This window comes from Camelus dromedarius, chromosome X, assembly GCF_036321535.1.
Source record: "Camelus dromedarius isolate mCamDro1 chromosome X, mCamDro1.pat, whole genome shotgun sequence".
In the NCBI taxonomy this organism is placed as follows: Eukaryota; Metazoa; Chordata; class Mammalia; order Artiodactyla; family Camelidae; genus Camelus; species Camelus dromedarius.
Genome location: NC_087472.1, coordinates 16,620,909 through 16,645,564, shown reverse-complemented (window position 1 = coordinate 16,645,564; position 24,656 = coordinate 16,620,909). Strand labels below are relative to the sequence as shown.

General features: G+C 37.2%; 1 protein-coding gene, 1 long non-coding RNA gene and 1 other non-coding gene across 13 annotated transcripts in view; 2 read left to right on the top strand and 1 right to left on the bottom strand.

Moving 5' to 3' along the window:
- LOC116150734 (uncharacterized) overlaps positions 1-22,894 on the top strand; it is a 157,420-nt gene extending 134,526 nt beyond the window's left edge. For 2 of the 3 annotated variants that reach the window (XR_010379313.1, XR_010379312.1), the window contains exons 4-5: positions 17,265-17,385; positions 20,304-22,894. This is a non-coding gene — a long non-coding RNA (uncharacterized LOC116150734). The remainder of the gene's footprint in view (positions 1-17,264; positions 17,386-20,303) is intronic. The other variant, XR_010379314.1, reaches the window with a different exon arrangement.
- The window catches only part of MBNL3 (muscleblind like splicing regulator 3), a 120,168-nt gene that overhangs the window by 45,024 nt on the left and 50,488 nt on the right, over positions 1-24,656 (bottom strand). The gene's annotated exons all lie outside the window — the stretch shown is intronic.
- Positions 17,032-17,138, top strand: LOC116151148 (U6 spliceosomal RNA). The gene has a single exon (XR_004134924.1). It is a non-coding gene; the product is annotated as a U6 spliceosomal RNA (small nuclear RNA).

Below are 24,656 nucleotides of genomic sequence, written 5' to 3'. Positions count from 1 at the left end.
TCCAAGCAGAAAGGTTTACTTGGTGACACGGACTGCCATTAAAAATACTCTAACGCGTGGACTAAGTCTACATTTTGTTAATGATAATATATTTTTATCACCAAAAGTCTTATTGAAACCTTTGTGCTAACTTGTTATTAAAACTGTAGGCATTTTAGAGTATCAGACAAATCTCCCAAGAAAACTCCAAACTCCAAACACATTGACTATTTAAATAGTGATGTTTTTAGTCAAGTGATTCTTTTAAAAAAAACATCTGAAAATTAGGCCAAGTTACTGCTTGTTTTCTTTTTTTGCAGACATAAAAAGAAGAAATTTATTGATATAAATTCTTTTTCTTTTAAAAATAAAGATCTATTCCTCCTAGCCTGAATATCTACCAAATATATTAAGTTTCATCCAAAATGTGTTTCAGAGATGTGCATGGAATTGACCAAAGTTCTAGATGAAACTATGGAGACTACTTTTAAAAAAATATTATGTTTTTAAATGATCCTCTCAGACTAACTTTGTAAATACAGCAACCTTGTTAAGCTCATCTTCTACTTTCAGTGAGCAGTTAATATTTGATGATGATGAAACTGTTCCTGGTATTTAAAGAACTAAACAAGGCCATCCACAAACAATGTAACTAGAAATGGGGTTGTGTAAAGAAGATAAAACGATAAGTGCAAGTTTTATGTTTGAAAATAAATCAATCCCTCAACCATAAACGTCTCATATCCTTACAGAGAAGAAGCTGAAATATGACCTCTGCCAAAGAATGTCTATCTCCAAATCTAAAACAAGGAAAAGTAAAGCAAAGGACAGCAAAAGTTAATTTGTTTTAAAATCTATTGTGCTCCTCAAGTCCGTTTTAACAGCTGGAACAAGAGTTACTGGGAGAATGGTACTCTTATAAGGATGCAGTGTTCCTTAAAAATGAATATACCCTCCATGTTAAGCATAACAAGGTTTCTTGGGTCTAATCAGTCACTTTTAATTCATGGAATCTTTATTCCAGTGAAGAAAAAAAAAAACCACATCTACTCTAGCTTCATTGTACCTTTCCTGAAAATCAGAATAAAATTAGAAAACCTCAGAAAATATGTCTTTCTGAAATAAAGAGTCCAGTTTATGTGTCTCTTCTGTAAGATAAATCAAATCCCATTCTAGAAAAATACTTGACAAATGACAAACCGAAATAAACGAGGCCATGTAAAAGGTCAGCATGCCAACATCTCACATTTGCTTTTTCTACTAAAGATGGACTGGAGCATTTAATTGGTTTCCTTTTGTTTCAGGTTTTACTTTGGCTTTACCTACTAGACTCTAGTGTATCGGGTTAAATGACCTTTCAGATGTGAACTAATTCTGAGCCTTTATGAGTGTGCTAGAGAATAATTGTGCATACGGGTTTAGTGCATGTTACTTGGCACATGACAATTGTTGCCACACATTTAGAGACCAAGTTAAGGCCCCTGCAAAATTGTATTTTCCATTAATATCCTGAAAGGAGTCATAATGACAAAACTCATCTGAGGGACCTATTGAACGCAGTGATCTGGTTGACATTTTTTTTTCCACACCATGTCCACCTGAATTAACAGCTGACTTGATTGTCAATTTACCTCGTGCCAAACACTGCTCAAGGGCTTTATATGCATTACCGCCTTTAATCTTCACAACACCCTAGGTCAGGGTTCTACTGAGGAACCAGGGTACTGAGAGGTGTAGAAACTCACGTACAATGTAACAGAACTAATGGGGCAAAGCTGGGATGTGAACCGAGGTGTTCCAAGTCTAGAGTTCACATTCCTAACCTGTACACTATTGCCTCACAGCACCCTGATGTGCTAAGCGGAGGAATGAGCTAGTGCAAATATTTCTAATGTTTGGGCCACTATTTTCCCTTTAAGATTCTAATAAAGATTACATACCAACTGGCTGTTAGGTATGTCTAGAAACTATTTAACAGATAAATGTATGGAAAATGGGATGTTTTTGTTAAGTACCTAGGGATCTTGGGTGACTTGAAAATGAATAAGACCAGGTAACTGAAGGTCCAGTTTTTTTTATATATATATATATTAAAATATATATAAATTATACACACACACACACACACACACATATACATACACACACCACATCCACCTGAATAATCACAGCTAACCTTATTGGGTATTAACCATGGGCTGGGCACTGGTCAAAGTGCTCTCTGTGCATTATTAAGTCTTTCGTCCTAACCAAAGCACGACAATCAGTACCAACATCTCATCTCTTAGCACAGCTTTTTAGTAAATGTTTGCACAACAGAATTGTGCCAGTTGGTTTGGGAGAAGCTGTGTCATGTAACTGAGAGTCGGGTTAAGAGAGCACAAGTGATCACAACCTGGCCAAAGTAACAGTCCTGCAGAACCCCACGGGCATGGCGGACAGATGCAAGCGGCTCAGTGAAAGAGGCGGTCATGTGCATTTTGTGACTATTATGATTACCGCTCTAAAAGAAGAATCTTTCCAAAATGTGGCAGTGCCACTTAGAAGCAGGTTTACTCAGACCATAAATGTCTGAGTGCTGCAAGTTCAACACTATGACAAAGCAGAGAAAATCCCGAGCAATGACAAAAGATCAACATTATCACAAAGAAGTACGAAATGTTCTTCTAAAGTGTTGGTTCTGCAAAGAGCACAGGCAAACAAGAATTCACACACGTACCACCTCACAAGACTATGCCATCAAAAGCTCAGTTGTTGTGGGGAATGGACTTAAATGACCAGAGGATGGACAAACTTTGAGATGGTGCAACATGGGGTGGTGATCTGTGGGCCTGGGAACTAGGGTTTGACTCTTTCAGGGCTTCAGCCCTGCCGATGAGCAAGAGTTACGTTGTTTATTTTCTTTTCTATTTTGTCAATTTATTTCTGGTTAAGCAAAGATTATACACAAAATAATACTAAACACTGCAAATGTCAATCAACATGTGGATGCATCAGGTAAACAATAATATGTTTCTATGCAATCTAAGTTATCACTGAGGTTTTCCCACAGCTTTTAAAAGCCAAAACGTTCTAGATACTTGCTGATGATATAGTAGGGAATCTAGGTCTTATAATAAGTGACTGGACAACTGAACATGTAGAATCCAAAAGTGTACTTACATTTTTAAAGACAATATGATAGGGAAAATAATGATGATAGTAAATCAATCCAATGTTGAAATGAACCAATTGTTTGGACTGTCACAGGCAGTTCATACTGACTTCTATGCATTTATTCCTAGACAAAGCAGGAATAAATCTAAATTTTTAATATGAATGCAGTATTTTATTAGAAAGAAGACTAAACAGGGATTTAAATGTCCTGGATTCTAATTACTTTTAGATTACGTCTAAATTATTTTCCAATTCTGTTCATCAGTTTTCCTAGGAATAGTTTCTGCCCCTACATACTTCTTAAGTCCTTTGAAAGAATAAAGGTGAAAAGTAAAATTTACTATGCTTTGGAAGAAAAATGAGTAAAAAATATTACATTTCTTTTTATTAGTTCCTTACAACAGAGCTAAAATGGTTGCTGTGAATTAGTATAAAAAATCTGACAGATTACAAACTGTGCTTTACCATTTCACCTCCCCACAAAAGATAATGCATTATTATATGAGGAATCCTTGAGTTTGTAATTTAAATTATCAGATGTTTAGGGAGGGAATTTATATATAATGTTAAAGAAACCAAGGACACTTCTCTTCTTGGAACTGGATATTTATATACAATGTTAAAGAAACCAAGGACACTTCTCTTCTTGGAACTGGATATTGTTACAGAGTTGCTGCTCCCATAGCTCAGCGGTATGGTAGGTGAAAAGGCAGAGGACAAAGAAACAGATCCAGGCTTTAGTCTTATCTTTACAAACAACTTAAAAGAGAAAGGAATTATTGCTCCCTTTACAATTGGTAATAAGACAGTGCCTGCTTAGACTCGTTTATCTAGTCAAGAGACACTTTCTCACCAACACAAGCTTCTTACTTTAAGATCTCACATAACGAAAATTCACTTTAGCATCATAATGAATCAAAACATTCAAAGTAGTTTCTATTCTGTGAAAAAGTTTGGAGCACTGTATTTTTTCATTGGTAATTTTTCTATTTTCACTTTGCCCAAATGGCTGTTACATTTTATTTATAACATATATTGAAAGGACAAAAAGCAATCAGGCAAGTCATTGTTTTCCTGGTAAGTTAGGATAAAGCAAAACAAATAACAGGCTGTAAGGGAAGATGTTAATGGTGCTTAAAATACTAACAAGTGATTAGTTATGGTAAAGGGATTTTGAGTATTATTTATATAAGTTGGTAAAATGATAAAATTAGATCTCATTATAAAACTGTTTATAAATATCTGAGCTCACTTTTCATTTTTCTTGTTTTTCATCTCAATAGGCCAGTCTCTTAGAAGCTAAGACTGATTTACATAAATGTGAAACACGTGTGAATATATATTTATGTACTGAATATTATATTTAATATATTTCTATCATAAAAAACTAATAAATATATACATACAGAAGTTCTTTCTGTCCCCACACTTGCTGCATATAAAAGTTTGAAAATCCATGAGCACGTGTGGCAGCTAGCAACACCTACAATAGAGCTTTCGTGGTATAAAAAAAAAGTCACCAATTCTTCCAAAGGGTTATAATAAACAAATAATTAAAGTAATTTTTTTTTCTTTCTGGCTTCGTACATTTAGACACCAATGTTATTCTTACCCAACTACCTGTGATGAGCTGTTCCAAGAGAAGTTCTTATGTACTCCACAAAAATAGAGTTTTGTGGTGAAAGAATTTTGAGAAATGTTGAGTTAAACAGAAGGAAACGGCTCCTTTGTACAGTATGTCCCAGAGCCGTATCTAGCCTGTAAGCACTGTTGGGGAGAGAAATAGAATAAGCTTCCCCAAGATATATGTCTTCCAGAACAGCTGTCATTTTCTTTCTGCCAGATCTGAATCTAAACAATAACCTAGGAACAAGGCCATTTGAAAAAAAAAAGTAGAAAAAAGGGAAAAAGCATTGAGGGAATACTACAGAGTGCCGAGAATTCTGAAACTGAGAAACATTATCTTTTGTTGATACTTCCCTGGATTGTTACGGTTTTCTCTCAAACTTTAGTGTTCATCAGAATTACCAGGAGGGCTTCTTTTAAAACACAGACTGTCAGATCCGCCTTCAGAGTTTCTGATTCAGCCATTCTGGGTGGGGCCCGAGAATTTCCACTTCTAACAAGTTCCCAGGTGAAGCCAGTCAGCTGACAACACTGTGGGGGTGCTTTCCCAGCACCATGGGCACGCTGTCTTATCCAACAATGGATTTAGCCACTTTTCTAAGCATTTTCTTATGTCGCTGATAATTCAGTTTCTAAAAGGTCATATTGAAGGGATGTTAGTATCTTAATTCCACATCTCTGACCTCAGTAATGATGTTAGCAGTCATATAAAAGAAGGCCGGGTGGAGGGCATAGCTCAGTGGTAGAGAGTGTGCTCAGCATGCACGAGGTCCTCCATTCAATTCCCAGTGCCTCCACTTAAAAAATAAATAGCCCTAATTACCTCCCCCCACCCAAAAAAAAGCCAGTCCAGGTCATGCAAAAAAAAATTCTATTCTACTACTCCTAGGAAACATTCATTTTCTGTTTACAAAGTAGTGCTTTAGTTATAAAGGTAAGTTTAAAAGGGCTCTGTATTACATGTTGCCTACATTTGCTCTACAAATCTCCCCAGGGTGTTTTTCTAAATGTTTGCTATGTGCGCAAATTCAAGCAGCTAAAGGATTTTCTAGTACATTCTCCTCGATTCTCCAATAAATATCTCACTGCAGAAACCTTTCAAGAAACACTCACTTGAAAGCATTGCTTCTTCTCCTCACTCCCTACCCCAAACAGATATCTGGGAAAAAAGACGGGCTCAAAGGAGGGAAATATTTTTCACATCAAATAAGCAAACAACCCAATGTTGACCACAGCATTTCAACATGGATAATCAAAAGGTGAAGTACTGATAGACTCCCAAACCTCAAAGCAAGCACCTGATACAAAGTTCATCAGTTGTACCCTGCAGTGATGCAGTAAGGAAACATGCATCTCGTACAACACTTTCTGCTTTTCACTGTGAAGAAAATCAATACCTGGCTAAGGAGCTCCAAGTATTTGTGACGCTTTCCTTTCTGGATCAAGAGTAGTCTCAGCAGTACTCAGTTTACTTCTGAGTATCACTGGCAGCCTATTTAAATCTCAGGCTCCCAGTAGTCTGCAATACCGTAATGCTTGCAATACATTAACACCTCTGAATAAAAAACACTCAAACAGCTTAATAAGCTGCTAATAAGAAATTCAGAAATAGAATCAGCCCCTTCCCTTGCTCTCTCACTAGTTATACAACTCTATTCTTCCAAAAAGGCTTGGAAATAACTTACAAGAAAGATACATTTCCAAGAACACCATTATCACGGGCCTAAAGAGTAAGAGTGATATAATGCGCAAGGTGGCGATAATTACATCAAAAACTTCAAAAATCGAGATAAGGTTAATCGCTTCAGCTGGGCCCTAAGTGTAGCGCTGAGCTCTCTGGCAACCACTGTAAAGAGGAAACTGTGTTGAATTGCATTGTTCTTAATGCCTGATAAAAGAAAGTACACTGGTAAATAAGCACCTCTGTAAAGAGTGCTGGTTACTCAGGAAGACACAAAGAAGCACAGGATGAGGAGCCTGCCTGCAAGGAGTTTGCGTATCTTATCTCTCCTGCAACTGCAGAGGCCTGGGCAACGTTGCTGGGACGGGCTCTAGCACTTGACATTACTGGGGTAGAAATCAAAGGTGCCTACACTAGGGGTTTAGCAGTGCTACGGAGGAGGAGGAGCAAGTTTGATAGGGAGATGAGACATCTGTGAGCCATAATTAATCACAGCTCTTCATTTTTGCTTCAAGGAAAGCCGAGGACTCTATAATGGAAAAATGTATGATTAAAAACGGCACAAATAATTCTCTCTCTGGGGGAGTATTGCTTTCCTTATCACCCCCCCTTTCATTACTATGTTATTTTATTCATGACACCTTCATTCTGGTTTGGTTTCAAATACATTATTATTGGAGCTAAAGTATTTCAGAATGAAAAGCCTTTCTCAATACGTGTCTTCAAATTTCTTTGTCTCTTTCTTTTTCTCTACAATATCTGACTTGGAAGCAATGTCATTTTTTCCCTTTTTTCTCTAGTGGGAGAATAGAAGATTTGGGGGAGGAACAGTGAAATATGATTAAATATGTTTTATCACTAATATTTCAACGATGGAGTAAATGTCATGTGCCACCAGGGTGAGGCCTGAAGAATTTGGAAAAGTGAAAGAGAGTCTTGGTCTTGCCTTAGCATCAGTTGCCTATTAATATACACAAGTCACCATTATGGGTATTATTGTAAACAATGACATCAGTTGAATGCTCCTGAATTCTTAAAACCATTTTAAGTTTTCTTCTTTATTGAAACATTTTTCTAACACGTTCCAGTACTTTTCTTGTTTTTGAAAGTAGAGGCAGTTGCCCAAATCTGAATCAGATCTTGATTACGAAGGACTGCATCCAAGGCCTCAGGATTGTCTGTTTTGGAAAAACAGAAATCACTATGCAAAATGGAGATGAAGATGGAGAAGGTATAAGAGATTGAGCTGACTGCACAAATACCAAGATACAGCTCTCATAAGCCTAGAGATCCTTTTTAAAAAATCCATCTTGAAAGTACTTTCCCATTGGTTATTATTTTTCCATTTCTTTTAAAAAGCAGATTGCTTACACTAAGTTCTAGTTATTGAGGGCTCTAGGTAACTTTTTTTTAAAATGTCAATGCACAGCTCTCTCTATAAGAAGTTTTTTTGCCTTTCTATCTTCAGGCTCTTTGGATTTTTTTTTTACATTTTTTTATTGAATTATAGTCATTTTACAATGTTGTATCAAATTCCAGTAGAGAAAAATTTTTCAATTATACATACATATATACACATACATATATTCATTGACACATTTTTTTTTCGCTGTGAGCTACCACAGGATCTTGTATATATTTCCCTGTGCTATACAGTATAATCTTGTTTATCTATTCTACATTTTGAAATCCCAGTCTGTCCCTTCCCACCCCCCGCCCCCTTGACAACCACAAGGGGTTTGTATTCTATGTCTATGAGTCTGTTTCTGTTTTGTATTGGTTTTTTTTTTTTTAGATTCCACATATGAGTGATCTCATATGGTATTTTTCTTTCTCTTTCTGGCTTACTTCACTTAGAATGACATTCTCCAGGAGCATCCATGTTGCTGCAAATGGTGTTATGTTATCATTTTTTATGGCTGAATAGTATTCCATTGTATAAATATATACCACCACTTCTTTGTCCAGTCATCTGTTGATGGACATTTAGGCTGTTTCCATGTCTTGGCTATTGTAAATAGTGCTGCTATGAACACTGGGTGCAGGTGTCTTTTTGAAGTAGGGTTCCTTCTGGATATATGCCCAGGAGTGGGATTCCTGGGTCATATGGTAAGTCTATTCCTAGTCTTTTGAGGAATCTCCATACTGTTTTCCACACTGGCTGCACCAAACTGCATTCCCACCAGCAGTGTAAGAGGGTTCCCTTTTCTCCACACCCTCTCTCTCTAGCATTTGTTATTTGTGGACTTCTGAATGATGGTCATTCTGACTGGTGTGAGGTGATACCTCATTGTAGTTTTGATTTGCCACCTAGCCACAGCAATCAGGCAAGAGAGAGAAATAAAAGGGATCCAAATTGGAAAAGAAGAGGTAAAAGTGTCACTATATGCAGATGACATGATACTGTATATAGAAGACCCTAAAAGGTCCACACAAAAGCTACCAGAAATAATCAAAGAATTCATCAAGGTAGCAGGTTACAAAATTAACGTTTAAAAATCAGTTGCATTTCTTTACACTAACAATGAATCAACATAAAAAAGAAAGTAAAGAAACAATCCCCTTTAAAATAGCATTCAAAGTAATAAAATACCTAGGAATAAATCTAACCAAGGAGATGAAAGACTTATACACAGAAAACTATAAACCATTGATGAAGGAAATTAAAGAAGACTTAAAAAAATGGAAAAATATCCCATGCTCCTGGATTAGAAGAATCAATATTGTTAAAATGGTCACACTGCCCAAGGCAATCTACAGATTTAATGCAATCCCTATCAAATTACCCAGGACATATCTCACAGAACTTGAACAAATCATAATAAAATTTATATGGAACCACAAAAGACCTAGAATTGCCAAAGCATTACTGTAGAAAAAGAAAGAGGCTGGAGGAATAACTCTCCCAGACTTCAGACAATACTACAGAGCTACACTAATCAAAACAGCATGGCATTGGTACAAAAACAGACATATGGATCAATGGAACAGAATAGAGAGCCCAGAAATAAACTCACGGACCTACAGTCAATTAATCTTCGACAAAGGAGGCAAGAATACACAATGGAATAAAGACAGTCTCTTTGGCAAATGGTGTTGGGAAAACTGGACAGCAGCATGTAAATCAATGAAGCTAGAACACTCCCTTACACCATACACAAAGATAAACTCAAAATGGATCAAAGACTTAAACGTAAGACAAGATACAATAAACCTCCTAGAAGAAAATATAGGCAAAACATTATCTCACATACATCTCAAAAATGTTCTCCTAGAACAGTCTACCCAAGCAATAGAAATAAAAGCAAGAATAAACAAAAGGGCCTAATTAAACTTACAAGCTTCTGCACAGCAAAGGAAACCATAAGTAAAACAAAATGACAACCTATGGAATGGGAAAATTTTTTTGCAAACGATGAAACCGACAAGGGCTTGATCTCCAGAATATATAAGCAGCTCATATGACTTAATAAGAAAAAAACAAACACAACCCAATCCAAAAATGTGCAGAAGACCTAAACAAGCAATTCTCCAAGGAAGAAATAAAATGATCAATAGGCACATGAAAAAATGCTCAATATCAATAATTATCAGAGAAATGGAAATCAAAACTAAACTTTAAATATGTATTTTTATTGGACAAGGCGGTCACCTTTTACACAAAACCCTTTCTTGCAGATTATGACCTTGTATTTGACTCAGAATGACCTTGTGAGCACTAATCATGCTTCCAAGAATACCATTATTTGCAAGCTAGCCATCTGCTGTAAAATTCAATTTCAAACATTTTAAGGTCAAAAAATGATGCTTGAATATTACTAGATTATCACACTAATTACTTTATGAGACTGATGTGCTACCTACTGCGCTAACGAGGCACCTCACTAATTACTTTAAAATAATATTTAGTAGTGGCCACTTGGCAAATTTTTTAAAAAAATCCATATATAGGGTAAAAACACTCAAAACGCTTCATCTGAAGAGTGTTCAAGGTGCCTGGCCAAAGAACATTTCTATAATGCTAAGAGACAGAATTAAATTCACAAAAATCAGCAGTCTGTGGGCCATCAAATCTAGGTTAAAATGTGGGTGAGTGAGGAAAGTCGGCACATGGGTGTGTACAATGGTTATCCACTTTGAGGTAAACACTGAACTGGGGGCAGAAGTACAGATGCAGGTGGAGAGACGGCTGGGCACCTTGTAGGTGAGCCCGTATTTGTTCACCCTCTCTCAGAGTGATTCAACAAGCCCATATTTCATTCAATAAACTTCTTTAAAGCTCCTGATTTGTACTGTATGTGCTAGGCACTAAAGGTACAGTGGTAAACAAGACAGTATATTAAATTCATCAAATCAAAAAAAATACGGCAGAGCTTTACTTAAAATTCAGTGGTGGGGGGAGCATATAGTTCAGTGGTAGAGTATGTGCTTAGCATGCATGAGGTCCATTAAATAAATAAATAAAAACCCAACTATTTCCCCAACAACAAAAAAAATTTTAATGACATTAAGGTGAACACGATAGCCGTGGGCCAAAGTAGAAAAGTAGAATGTCACCCACCTCGTACTTAACCATGTTGACTTGAGCAGGATCAACTCTATCACTGGCTTTTCCTTCCCACTGCCACCACCTAATTCACATTCTTATATTTCATACCTTCAATACTTCAGCAGCTTCCCAAGAGAGCCCCCTTCTTGCCAGTCTCCTTTGTTCTACCTATTCAACCTGCATAGGCTGATGCTCTCATTTCTCTACTTAAAAACTGACTGATTCCTCTAGCTATAAAATCAAATTCAAACTCCTCACTTACTTTTAACCCAAGCTCTATGCTTCATCCAGGCTGACTTAACCCTCAACTCCTTAAATGCACACTACAGTTTTTCCTCTCGTCTTTGCTTAGGTTATCCTTTCTGCCTCGAATATCTTCCTTTCCCTCTCTCCAAGAAGATCTCAAACAGTACCTCTCCCATGACTGCATCTTTAACCACCACAGCTGGATGTAATCCCAGCCCCTGCCTCTCCCCATGGACTATTTCAGTGGTTAGTCTGTACCTGGCTTATGGCACATAACACAAGCAGCTTCATACTAAGAGGTCAGGCAGGGACCACATCTTCCATAACCCTATATTCTCTGCAGTCCTGAGCCCTGTGCCTAACAAGTAATAGGTTTCAATAAATGTTTGTTGAATGAATCATTTCTTTGGGGAATTGAATGTATGTAGAACCCTTAATGGATTTAACAGGACTTACAGCATTAAATGACCCCTGACATTTATAAAACCCTTGTAGTAAACCACAACCAATAGTCCTACAAATTGAGGGCTGCTGCTTGCTCTTGTATGAAGAGAAACAGAGGTAGTAAGATTCCCATGACTTGCTCAAGGCCACACAAGGAGCCCTTGTTAGAGTGGTAATTACAAGGCAACATTTTCTATATTTATGCCACTTGCTGATACCATGCTTCATTTCAAATATTTCATTGGTTATATCTGTAGTTCACCCAAGAAAGAGGCATTTATCAAGACTACCTCTAAGGCAGACTTCAATAGACATTTCTCCAAAGAAGACATACAGACATACAACAGGCACATAGAAAGATGCTCAATAACACCAATTATTAGGGAAATGCAAATAAAAACTACAATGAGATATCACCTCATACCTGTCAGAATGGTTATCATCAAAAAGTCTACAAATAATAAATGCTGGAGAGGGTGTGAAGTAAAAAAGGGAACCCTCCTACACTGTCGGTAGGAATGTAAATTGGTACAGCCACTACGGGGAACAGTATGGACATTCCTTGAAAAACTAAAAATAGAGTTACCATATGATCCAGCAATCCCACTCCTGGGCATATATCTGGACAAAACTCTAATTTGAAAAGATACATGCACCCCAATATTCACAGCAGCAGTATTTACAATAACCAAGACATGGAAACAACCTAAATGTCCACCAACAGATGACTGGATAAAGAAGATGTGGAATACTACTCAATGGAATATTACTCAGCCACAAAAAGAATGAAATAATGCCATTTGTGGCAACATGGATGGAACTGGAGATTGCCGTACTAAGTGAAGTAAGTCAGAGAAAGACAAACATCATATGATATCACTTATATGTGAAATCTTAAAAAATGACAAATATGAACTTATTTACAAAATAGAAACAGACTCACAGAGATAGAAAACAAACTTACAGTTACCAAAGTGGGATAGAAGATAAACTTACAGTTACCAAATGGGGAAGGGGGAAGGGATAAATAAGGTGTGTGGGACTCAATAAGAAAAAAATAAACAACCCAATCCAAAAATGGGCAGAAGACCTAAACAAGCAATTCTCCAAGGAAGACATACAAATGATCAAAAAGCACATGAAAAAATGCTCAATATCACTAATTATCAGAGAAATGCAAATCAAAACTACAATGAGGTATCACCTCACACCAGTCAGAATGGCCGTCATTCAAAAATCCACAAATGACAAATGCTGGAGAGGCTGTGGAGAAAGGGGAACCCTCCTACACTGCTGGTGGGAATGCAGTTTGGTGCAGCCACTATGGAAAACAGTGTGGAGATTCCTCAAAAGACTAGGAATAGACTTACCATATGACCCAGGAATCCCACTCCTGGGCTTGTATCCAGAAGGAACCCTACTTCAGGATGACACCTGCACCCCAGTGTTCATAGCAGCACTATTTACAATAGCCAAAACATGGAAACAGCCTAAATGTCCATCAACAGGTGACTGGATAAAGAAGATGTGGTATATTTATACAATGGAATACTACTCAGCCATAAAAACCGACAACATAATGCCATTTGCAGCAACATGGATGCTCCTGGAGAATGTCATTCTAAGTGAAGTAAGCCAGAAAGAGAAAGAAAAATACCATATGAGATCGCTCATATGTGGAATCTAAAAAACAAAAACAAAAACAAGCAAGCAAACAAACAAAAACAAAGCATAAATACAGGACAGAAATAGACTCACAGACAGAGAATACAGACTTGTGGTTGCCAGGGGGGTGGAGGGTGGGAAGGGATAGACTGGGATTTAAAAATTGTAGAATAGATGAACAAGATTATACTGTATAGCACAGGGAAATATACACAAAATGTTATGATAAATCACAGAGAAAAAAATGTGACAATGAGTGTGTATATGTCCATGAATGACTGAAAAATTGTGAATACTGGAATTTGACACAACATTGTAAAATGATTATAAATCAATAAAAAATGTTAAAAAAAATAAGGAGTGTGGGATTAGCAGATACACACTACACCAAATAAATAAACAACAAGGTCCTACGGTATAGCACAGGGAACTATATTCAATATCTTGTAATAACCTATAATGGAGAAGAATCTGAAAAAGAATATGAATATATGTATTTCCATTCAGTTATATATATATATATATATATATATAACTAAATCACTTTGCTGTATACCAGAAACTAATACAACATTGTAAATCAACCATACTTCAATTAAAAAAAGGCTACTTCTAAGGCTTCTTTGAAAAATAAGACAATATTCCAAAATATATATCATGGAATATTATTCAGCCACAAGAAAGAAGGAAATCCTGCCCTTTTTGGCAACATTGGTTGTACCTTGAGGGGATTATGCTAAGTGCAATAAGCAAAACATAGAAAGACAAATACTGTATAATTTCATTTATATGAGGAATGTAAAAAAGCCGAACTCAAAGAAACGTAGAGTGGAGGCTACCAGGGACTAGAGGGTGGGGGAAATGGGGAGATGTTGGTCAAAAGGTACAAACTGCCAGTTATAAGGTGAATATGTTCTGGAAATCTAATACAAAGCATGGTAACTATAGTGAACAATACTGTATTACATATTTGAAAGTTGCTAAGAGAGTAAATTACAAAACAAGTAATCATGTGAAGTGATAGAGGTGTTAACTAACCTTCTTGTAGTAATCATTTCACAGTATATACTTGTATCAAATCATCACGTTGTACAGCTTAAACTTACACAACATTATATGTCAATCAGATCTCAATAAAGCTGGAAAAAATCCTTCCTCTAGTGTGGTACTAACAGAATAAAAATGGACAAGTTTTTTTTTTTTTAATTTTCAGTTACTTGCAAGTTAAGAATGCTTTCCTGGCTAATAGAAAAAGCAAAATAACCAGAAAATTGAAAAAAAAACAAAACCTAGAGATTATGTTTTCACAAAAGCTGGAAAAAAAGTTAAGTTTGTTTAATAGCACATGTAATAAGCATAAACATTAACAACAGAAAAACAACTTCTCAAATAGGTATTTAGCAAGTGTTTTAAACAACACAGAGTTCTGGAACATACTCAGTTTTTTCAAACAGTTACTTCAGTGTTACTATCTTTCATAAAGAGGATGAACAAAAATTTTAAGGCAATATGACAATGTGATCTTAAAACAATGTCATCTTAAAAATATAGTCTCCAGAATGTATTTGGAATGGAGTAAGAGATGATTGAGACAGTGTACCTTCACCCATATGAAAGATGGGTAAATAGTTTAAAGTCACAGAGAAAAAGGTTTTCTGCTTGCATTTCTGCATGCTAAAGACAGAAATTAGAATGTCAGTACCATCTAGTCAGCTGGCAAATCACGGCTGACACATAGGTTATGCCTTAGCTTAGAGAATTTGTCAGACTTAACACAGTTATATCACTGTGGATTCTACATTTTCAAGCTGCTAGTTTTCACAGTGTGGAAACTGCCTTCTCTGTCCATGGTCTACCAAGAAGAACATGGGCAGGAACAAAAGGCTACTCTCTTTTCTCCCAATTCCCAGTGGGTAAATAAAAATTTGAGCTTCAACAACTGGAAAAATATATGTCCACTTACAATAGAAAAACATCCAATTTAAAGCATACATTTAAATGCCTGTGACCAAATTCTAGCTGCAAAAACTTGACAGGTCCTACTGCCATATCTGCTTCACTAAATAACAGATCAGACATGACACTAAGCAATATTATACAAACTCACCGCAAATAATACTGAAAAAATAATTTACTTTAACTCTAGACAACTTGGTTAAGTCCAAATAGTGGAGATTATTTCCAAAATAAAAGGTTGTAGAACAGATGGAATCGTTTACTGACTTTTAAGAAAACAATAACAAGAAAGGGAAAAAAAAAAGTGAGTTAAACTTCTAATTATATCGAGCGGTAAAACTTGACCCTGTGGTGAGAACTGAAAGCACAGAGAGAAACATTGAGAACCCGAGCAGGATTGCAAATTTGGATTAGACAAGAGCAATAAAACCCATAAATTTTAAGAAACCAAAGACTGATTACACAGTGGAGGAAATACAGGGGGAAAAAAATGAAAAGATTATTTAGAGATAATGAGGAAAGAACAGATGGCTAAAATTCCTCTGGAATATATAACCCTTTAGGTCAACAATCAAGCGGCAGTTGAGACAGAAGAAAACAAAGCAACCTTGGGGACGCAACAAGCAGAAAACTAATCTGTGAGGGCGAAAACAGCAGTGAAGAAATGATGTTCTATGAATAAAGTCATGCTCCTAGAAGAACTAATTGCTATTTCCAGATGCACGGAAGTACCCTGTATCCACATTTCACAAAAACTTGAAGCAGAGGAAAAGACAACATCTTTAATGACTATATACAACTATGTGACATGAGAGAATTCTTGATCAAATAAGATCAGGCATATATTTCCGTAACATGGAAGAGTTTCTTCTACACAAGAGTTGACATACAGCAGATCATTCTCAAACTTCAAATTTTCAGATTTCTCATGCTAAACGGGGTTCCTGTGACAAGGGGTCTGTCTTAATGGTATCAAATTGTGGTTGAGGAGTACCCCCCTGGCCATATCACAAGTCCTCCCTTAGCAGGTGGCCAGTTGCAATCTTGGCTGCAAGGGGGAGAGAGAAATGATTTTGAGCTATGCTTCCACAAAACATTTTAAATGAGTTGGGTTAGATTCCAAGTTATTTTACTAAACTATATTTGACCCATAACAAGGGTGAACTGCTACTGCAATATTTTCAGCTGGTCTGTGACAGGCACCTCCCCAGCTGGCCGGGGCACTGTCCTAATGAGTACATATATAGAACAGAAGCAGACATCAAAGAGCTCAGGCAGTGAAGATATACATGATCCACGCCAGTTACAATCCGCAGTCCTGGCTTGCTAACTCAGCAGTGCAGGGTCTGGGGAGAAGGATGGATGAGGGAGTAGAGACAGCTCGCTGTTCTTACTCTCAGTGATTAAGCAAAGCTTAGTATCACTAAGTTAGATAACTTTATCTAAAAGTAATAATACCCTGCCTCTCTTCTTCCTTCTTTGCAAAATAAATAGCCTAAATGACTGTTAAAGAACTAAATACGAAGCTTTATGTAGTCTTAATCTAAACACAAATCACGAAACAATAAATGAAAGAGGTGGATTAGAAAAGGGAAAGTTGGCTTTCTCCTCCCTACCCTTTTAAGTATAAAAAGTGAAGGAGATCCACAAAACTTCAGCCCAACGTCACGTGGGACAGTCTGACCATGATAAGGGCTGGATGCTTTTGGTTTAGCAAAACAATAGCCCAGTGCTTGCTTTGGCAGCACATATTCTAAAACTGGAAAGATACAGAGAAGATTAGCATGGCTCCCACTCAAGGATGACATGAAAGTTCGTGAAGCATTCCATATTATTGAGCAGTATGTCTCTCCTCTTAGAAGCAAATGAATACTGCAAATGTCAAAAAAAAAAAAAAGAGAGAGAGAAAGAAACAAAAAACAATAAGCCCATTTGATGTTTTCACCATCTCCTTCTCCACAGGAAAAAAAAGACAAGTGATTGGAAGAACACTGGAATCCTCAGGTTCTTTTGATAACCGCTTATGTGACCTTGGCCAAGTGACTCTCCCTCAATGGAGCTCCAGGTTCCTCCTCTGTAAATGGTAACAATTTGAACTGAACGTTCTTTCTTCTACATGCAAAACTTTTGATTTGCTAGGTTTGTGAAGTGCTGTTAGGGGTATGAATGCTTTCTCAACTATTTAAATTATCTGGCTCATCCAGCTGGTTGAGGTTAGTCCTAGGATCAGCCACTGGATGGATTTCAGAATTTTCTCATTATCACACAAGTTTAAAAACAAGAAAGAAGAAAGACAAATTAAAAGAAACACTCCATGGCATCTGGAGTATCAAAAGACAGGAGGTGCATGTCCAAGACTAGAAAAGTTGTTTTTTTTTAAGAAAAGTTCTTTTTAAAACATTTTATTTTGAGATAATTTTAGACTTACAGAAAAATTGCAAAAATAGTACCGAGCCCCTGGATACCCTTAACTCAGATTCCTGTAATGTCAACAATTTACATACCATACATAGCACAGTTATCAAAACCAGAAAATTAACTCTAGTACAATACTATTAAGTAAACTAGAGACTTTATTTGAAGTTCTCCAGTTCTCCCCCTAATGTCCTTTCTGTGTTCTAGGATCCAATCCAGGATCCCACATTGTATTTACTTGTCATGTTTCTTTAGTGTCCTCCAATCTGTAACTGCTCCACAGTCTCTCCTCATCTTTCATGACCTTGAGACTTTGGCCATCAGGAGCTCCTGGTTGGCTCCCATGTCCTCTTGTCATGCTCCACTCTTTTTCAAGCATTTCCTTACTTTCTGGCACCACAAGATATGACAGGCTCCTCTTATATTTTTCCTGCCTCAATCCAGCATCAGCCATTCCTCTGAGGATGCCTGGTTCCTTTTACTGGAGAATGGTATCAGAAACCAAGATCTGAGTGCTAGGTGTGCTTATTACTATTGGAGCATCATTGCTTCTAGGTCCTCCTAAGATAGAGCTAGGAAATGTAAGCAGGCATACCAACCCACGTGCACACACCTCTATGTCTATTTCTGAGCCTGTCTGTATACATAGTAAAATAAAGATGAGTTCATACTGATACTTCCACTCTGATCCATATGACAGAATTCATGGAGCCTTCACCTTTTCCTTATTTTTAACTCTTTTCTCTAATGATAAGAAACCTGGCTATCTTTATATCTATCCTCTATTCACTTATTTGTTCAACCCAAGTATCCATGTAAAGTACTTAGGTCTGCCTGTGAATAAGGGATTTAGTAACTGGAGCTCAGTATTTGTGTATAATTCTGGTTATCTTTAACATAAATATAGCACCTCTGGGTTTCTTTTGATTAATATCAGCATGGTATATCTTTTCCCATCCATTTACTTTTAATATTTATAGCAACAAAAAAAGGGAAGGAGAACAGTATGCTACTATTTGTAGCTACAAAAAAAGGGAGAACAAGTATGTATATATTTACTTGTATATACATAAAATATTTACGAGAGAGAGAAAACTAAACATATTACTTGGGAGGTCAACTGGCTAACTGGAGAAAAGAGACAAGAGGGAAACTTCACTGCATATCCTTTTATATATATATTTTTACCTTTCTTTTGAGATATTCATATACCATAAAGTTCACCCTTTTAAAGTATACATACTGGTGTTTTTTAGTATATGCACAAAGTTGCTACTAATGTGTAATTCCTGAAAATTTTCAAGGACTCAAAAAGAAACCCTGCACCCAGTAGCAGTCACTTCCCACTACCCCCTCAGCCATCCTCTCCTCTCCCCCAAACCCTCTGACAACCATTAACCTACTATCTGTCTCTATGGATTTGCTGCTTTTGGGTACTTCATATAAATGGAATCATAGAATATGTAGTCTTACTCAACTGGCTTTTTTCACTTAGCATAATGTTTTCAAGGGTCCTCCACACTGTAGCATATATTAATACTTTGTTCCTTTTTAAAACTGAGGAATATTCCATTGTATGTTTTAAACCACATTTTGTTTATTCACCAATTGATGATGATTTAGCTTTTAAAAATTTTTTGAATTATTAAAATATATTATTTATTCAAAAATTAAATTTTAAAAGAATAAAACAGCCCCCTCATTAAAAAGGAACAAAAAGTAAAAAGCTAAAAAAAATCATCAAGTAAATGATTTATGAAAAAAATGTGTGGAAAGCTTGTTTGGTGACTTGCCAGAAGGACTCACCAGACAGAAACTCTCTCTCTGAGTCTTTATCATAATATATCCAGCCCTACCTGATCTCCCCCACCCCCGCTACCTTTCTGACCTCATCTCCAGCTGCTGTCCCCCGTCATCCCTCTGCTCCAGCCACCCTGCCTTTGCTGTTGCTGCTCTCTTTGCCTGGAATGTTCTCAGAGATCCCTCCGGCTCACTCCCTCTCCTCTTTAATGCTTCTCTCAAGTATCACCTCATGAAGGAGGCCTTCCTGACCCTTTAATCTGAAGCAGCAACTGCTGCCATTCTCTCTCCTTTTCCTGCTTCATTCTTCTTCACATTTGACAATATGTCATCAACCTGAATGTCTTCCTTTTTGCCTGCCCCTCCCCCATCCAGACTGTGTGCTCCGTGGGGGCCTGGACTGTCTCTAGCTCACTGCTGTCTCTAGTAGCACGGTGCCTGGCACACGATGGGTGCTCCATAGGGGCCTATCAGTGAATGAATGAATGGCCATGATCTAGATACAGACACCTATACGTACATAGGGGTGTGTGTGTGTGTGTGTATGTATATATATATGTGTGTGTGTGTAGATAGATAAATAGATAGAGACAGATATAGAGAAGGAAGGTTTTTGGGAACACTGTAAGATTCTTTCATCTCAGCTCCAGACTGTAGAGGAAAAATGCTCAACTAAATTCTTAATTTTTCTTTCAGGATTGAAGTATGCAAATGTATCTAATATCATAACATTTCTTTTATAAATTTTATAGATGATTTTGGTTTCTTTCTTTCTTTGCTGATTAGAATGAACACTTCTGTAAAAGAAACTGAACAACGCAGAAAGGACTACAGTAGAACGTGAAAGCCCTCTGGACTGGAGGCGAGGGAGAGGGAGGGGAGCGAGGCGGGGAGAGCATCCTGGGCTCTGTGTCGGGGTGGGCCGGGGAAGCCGGGGAACCGCGGCTGCATTAGAGCAGCTGAGTCCACAGGCTTATCAAAATGTCCCCACAGATAAACTGGCCACATCTGACTGTCTTGCTTTGCTGTTTATATCTTTTGCCTGTTTTTCTAGGAAAATACCTTTAAGTGTTTGTATTTTTTAAGTTACGAAGCTCGTTGTGTATTAAAGAGCCTTTTGCCTGTCAAATTTGTTACATTCCCCCCCTCAATTGTTGCTTGTCTTCTAACTTTTGGGTGTTTTCTGCCATTCAGAAATGATTTTTATTGTGTGGTCAGTTCTCATAATCCTTTGCTTTCATTGTCTCTGCCTCTGATAGCATGCTTAGGTCTTCTTCACCCCGGGATTATCAAAGTGTTCCCTTGCATTTTCTTCTAGTACTGTCATGGCTTGATTTTATTTTTCATGTTTAAATTTTCAGGGGACCTGGAATTGACTTGGTAAAAAGTCATGTCTCAGTGCTTATGGTGAGCCGGGCCCTGTTCAAAGCGCCTCACTCGGATCATCCCATTTGAATGTTCAGTAGCTCATGAGGTGGGTGCTAGAAGGATTCTTGTTTTCACAGGGAGGGTGGAACTTAGGAACAGAGAGGGTGGGTACTTATCCAAGACCACACAGCTGATGAAACCTGGCCCATCTGATGGTAAAGCCTACATAGGGTTGTTGTAAGGAATAGATAAGGCTTGTGAAAAGTTTCTGGAATACAGTAGTCAACAGAAGGTAGAGTTTATTATTCCATCGTTCTCAGAAACAATTTCTGATGCCTGCATATTATTTGAAAAATAGTATCTTTTAAATTAAATATATTTCTAAAATGCTATTCCTTCACAAGTTATAAAAGCCTTTGGAATTCCATGGAACAAATGATACCTTTTTTTTTTAAGAAATAGTTGTCATTAAAAGAAATTTCAAAGGAGATACACCAACATGTGAAGAGTTTTACTGGGTAATGGAATTACAGGTTTGGTTTTGTAAAAATCTTTGTATATTTTTCTACAGTTTTCTAGAAAGGGTATGTTTGGATTTTTCTGATCAGAAAAAATAGCCCCGATAACTGGTATATTTTTAGAAGTCTATGAATAGGAGGAGGTCAGGCAGTATCTAGATTTTTTTTTTGATACCCTGGGAAAAGTCTGAAGCTGACAGGAAGAATAAAGGCAGGGAGAGGTTGGCTTTCGAGGATCAGCAAGGTGGAGCGAGGGAGGGAGGGAGGTGTATGACGAGGCAAGAGGTAAGGCAAGGTTTATGCAGCATACATACAATTATATAATAGCAAGAAAGTATGAAAAGAAATACATAGAAATGTTACCAGTGGTACTGGATAGTGGAGATGATATTTTATTATACTTTATTTACATTTTTTACATTTTATTTTTATTCTTATCTTCTTGTGTATGATTTAAAAATTTTCTTTTATATTTTCTTTTCCCTTCATAAAGATGAATACTTTTTAAATCAGGGGGAAATGTTATTTAGTGTGAAAACAAAGGTAGAAAATCTGTTTTCTGATGTAGGAGAAGTTAGAGACAGCCAGGGGCGCTGATTCCAGCACAAGGGCCACCACCCAGGAGCAGGTGACAAGGACAGGCACATCACAGAACTTCCTGGGCTCCCCATGCTCTAGTTTTCTGTCTTTCTGGTGGCCTGTTGCTGCTACTTTCTCTGCCATGCTCTTGGTCCATTTTCTCCTCGCTATCTTTCTTGATTGACCATAAGTAGAGAAGTGCATTACCATCACTTCTAAGATGAACACTTCCCCGCATTTTGACAGCTTGGATATCGGGATACCCTTACAGTCAATGGCATGTTGAGGAGATGTTGAATAAATTAAGATCTTTGTCAATTTTCACAAAGGGAAAATGGATCACTTTACAGAAAAGAAACCCAGCAGACACCATCTTAAGTGATTAAGGGTAACATAGGCGCTAAGATACATCAGCACCAAGTACCCTCAAAGATGGTGCACATCATTTCTATGGTCTTCTTGCCAAAAACCCATGACCTCAATCAAATCATGAGAATGCATTCAACAAACCGAAATTGCGAGGCATTCTACAAAATAACTGACCAGTGCTCATCCAAAGTGTCAAGGTCATGAAAGATAAGGAAAGACTGAGTAAATGTCACAGATTAGAGGAGACTAAAGAAACATGATAAGTAAATACAATGTGGGATTCCGGATTGGATCCTGGAGCAGAGAAAGGACATTAGGGGGGAAACTGGAGAACTTCAAATAAAGTCTCTAGTTTACTTGATTGTATTGAACTAGAGTTAATTTTCTGGTCTTGATAACTGTGCTATGTATGGTATGTAAGTTGTTGACATTACAGGAAGCTGGATGAAGGGTATGCAAGAACCTCTTGTAACATTTTTGCAACTATTCTGTAAGCCTAAAATTATTTCAAAATAAATTTAAAAAGTGAGGTTGAGCTATCAATATGTATTTGATTGGGTACTAATTCTAATTCCATGTTTCTTTCAAACAAGATTTTTGAAATGTCCAAAATAGCATTGACTTTGGTCAGAGACACTTCGTTTTTAAGGTCAGTAATAGAAGACAGAGATACTTGGTTAAAATGTTATTTCCCTTGAGTCTCAGGATGACAGGTGCTGTCTAACCATCTTTAGAGTGCGGGCAGACCTCTCTGATCAAGCTGATTCTTGCACAGTCCAGTGACCCTGGGGATTATGTTGCCAGGCGTCTTCTGCTCCTGGTAAAATTTCCCCTGGCAAACAGGGATGAGGTAAATATTCCGTCAAAAGTAATCAAGTTTTAAATTAGTGAAAACTGCTGTGACTAGTGATACTAGCAGAGAATATACTGGTAACTCAGGACAAATTGATCTACAAGGGTAGGTGCCCATCCATATACCAATACAACAGGTTTCACTTTCCAAAATATTATTATTTTCCTCACTAAGTTCCTATCTTTTAGGAATGTACATGGGTTGACATGGCTGTCTCCTCACTACGCCTGCTGCTAAGACTTTTGCTGGGAAATTTTTGTTACAAAACCACTCAACGTGGTGAGTGAGGTGGGCAGGTGTGATGGGTGTTGCTCTGCCATAATTAAATAATGACAGCATTTATATCCTTCCCGGATAACAGTGGCAGGTATCACATAGCTTCAAGTACGGAGTGGAAAGTTCAAGACTCCGGGACACTATTGATGCAGAATCCATGAAGATAAGAATATTGGCTATGAAAACAATCACAAATTCTAGGCTGGTATTCTTAGTGATGATCTTCTGTTAAAGTCAAGGGACATTCACTAAAAATACCAACCTAGATCAATGGCAAATTGTAATATCAAGAAGCTGGCACAGAATGGGTTAAGCAATACCTTGGAGAGAAATTTTGAAATAAATTGTGCCAAGTAGACTAGGCAATTGAGTCAAAAACAGCTGCAAATCAACATGACATGAGACTCTTATATGGAGCTGGAAATTAATCCACGGGCTATGCTGTCTACATCTCTATCTGAAGATGGTGCAAGCTTCATCACTGAACACTCAACATTGATGGAGTGATGGGCACAGCAGTTCAGCACAATGTACAATTAGCTATCAAGCTTGCCCTCCTTATTTTCATAACATTCCCTCATTATGAGGTGAGCATAGGATATTGTTAACTACTGTGCCTATTATGAAGGCAAAGAACCAGCATCATCTGGTGGAGTACCTAGTGCTAATGGAATCCTTAAACAAACAAAAACCAAAAAACAAAACAAAAGCAGCAGCCCAAAACTCATCGAGTGATTGCTTCAGTTATTTAACCACTCATGGAAGAAGAAATTGTACATAGATACATTTCCAAAGTGTTTCAGTCATACAAACTCAAAGAGGGTAGGAAGTGCAATAACTGTTGAAGTATGTTATTTGTGTGTTTTTGAAATGATAGTAGTACAACCCACGTAGGTCAGTTATTGTCAACTTGGTAAAGTTTTCATGCATATCATGGATAAGGAATAATACGAGAACTACAAAAATTTTTGCACAGATGTGAAACGGTGATGCATGTGCTATCTAAATGGCGAATTAATTAATTGTTGGAACGGCACTGTATGTTTAAAATATTAAGATTTTCATTAAAATTTGAGAGTGTAAAGATGATGTAAATCATCTTTATCCTGTGTGACTGGTCATCAAGATTTTAACATAATTCAAAAATTATTTTAAAAACATTGGATGCAGTGAGTA